Source organism: Orycteropus afer, unplaced genomic scaffold (assembly GCF_000298275.1).
Source record: "Orycteropus afer afer isolate SDZICR_OR568_19922 unplaced genomic scaffold, OryAfe1.0 scaffold00074, whole genome shotgun sequence".
Taxonomy (NCBI): Eukaryota; Metazoa; Chordata; class Mammalia; order Tubulidentata; family Orycteropodidae; genus Orycteropus; species Orycteropus afer.
In genome coordinates, this window is record NW_006921661.1 from 1,109,260 (window position 1) to 1,110,713 (window position 1,454).

Consider the following 1,454-nt stretch of genomic DNA (forward strand, 5'->3'; position numbering starts at 1 on the left):
TCCGAGGCAGTATCACTACGGAAGTAGGATTGCCCAACCTTCCTTCCACTTCATAAATAGCAATTGTATAAAATAAGCACAGACCTTGTTCATGGGATATACTTATTAAATATTTGGCAATTGTTCATTAACTTCATGGTATCCTTGCTGCCTGACCAGAATGGGTATTTTGGCTACTATTAAGAGCCTATGCTAGTCATTCAGTTGCCCTATGCTATGGGAGACTCCTAATAGGTCAAAAAATCCTAGAATGTTAGACTCTAGCGTGTTAGAAGGTCATACAGTGCAGTGTTAGAAAATAGGAGCTGGATTCAGACCAATGAGACCCAATCAAGGCTTATTAGCTTCTGGGCTCTGTGCAAGTTACTTCATCTTTCTGTGCCTCAGTTTTCTAATATCTAAAATGGGGATAACCAAACCAAACCCACTTCCATCAAGTTGACTCCAGCTCAGCGACCCCTATTGGGTTTCTGAGGCAGTGAATCTTTACGGAGTAGATTGTCCAGTCTTCCTTCCACAGAGTGGCTGGTAGGTTTGAACCGTCAGCCTTCTGATTAATAATCAAGTGCATTAGAGACTGCACCATCAGAGCTCCTAAAACGGGGATACAAGAGCCTATACCTCAGAGAGCCGTTATAAAGACTGAAAGTAATATAAAATGCTTATAATCATGAGTAGTACAAAAAAAACAGGTGTTTAGTAGACGTTATCTGTTGTATTACAGGATAATAGTTTATGGAAGGGAGCTCTGGTAGCATAGTGGCTAAGACACTTGCATGCTAACCAGACGGCTGGCGGTTCAAACCCACCAGCCACTCCTCGGAAGGAAGGTTGGGCAATCCTATTTCCGTAGTGATACTGCCTCAGAAACCCAAGGAGGGGTCGCTATGAGTCGGGTTTGACTCGACGGCACATAACAACAACAACAACAACAAGTTTATGGAATTAGACTTAAGCAATGATCTAGTTCCACCCTGTCATTCACGGGTAAGGCAGCTGAGGCCCAGAGGTAGGCAGTTATTTGCCCAAGTCACACAGCATTTTAGTTTTCTGATTCCAATGTTAAAGCTTATTCTGATTCTACAGATCATATCTAGAAACACAGCTTTGAAAAGCCCATGTATCAGTCCCTAGAAGTTTTAATTGATTATCTTTCAATCTGCTTGTTCTTTTTGATAGTCTGTTGTTCTTTATTTATACCTTCAATACCTTTATATATTTCTTTGAATATAGAAAACATGCATTTTGTTTTCTTGTTGTTGTTGTTGTTAAGTGCTGTCGAGTTGTTTCCGACTCATAGCAACCCCATGCACAGCAGAACGAAACACTGCCCAATCCCATGCCAACCCCACAATCCCCGCTATACTTGAGCCCATCATCACAGCCACCGTGTCAATCCATCTTGTTGAAGGCCTCCCCCTCTTTCGTCGACCCTCCACCCTACCAAGCATGAC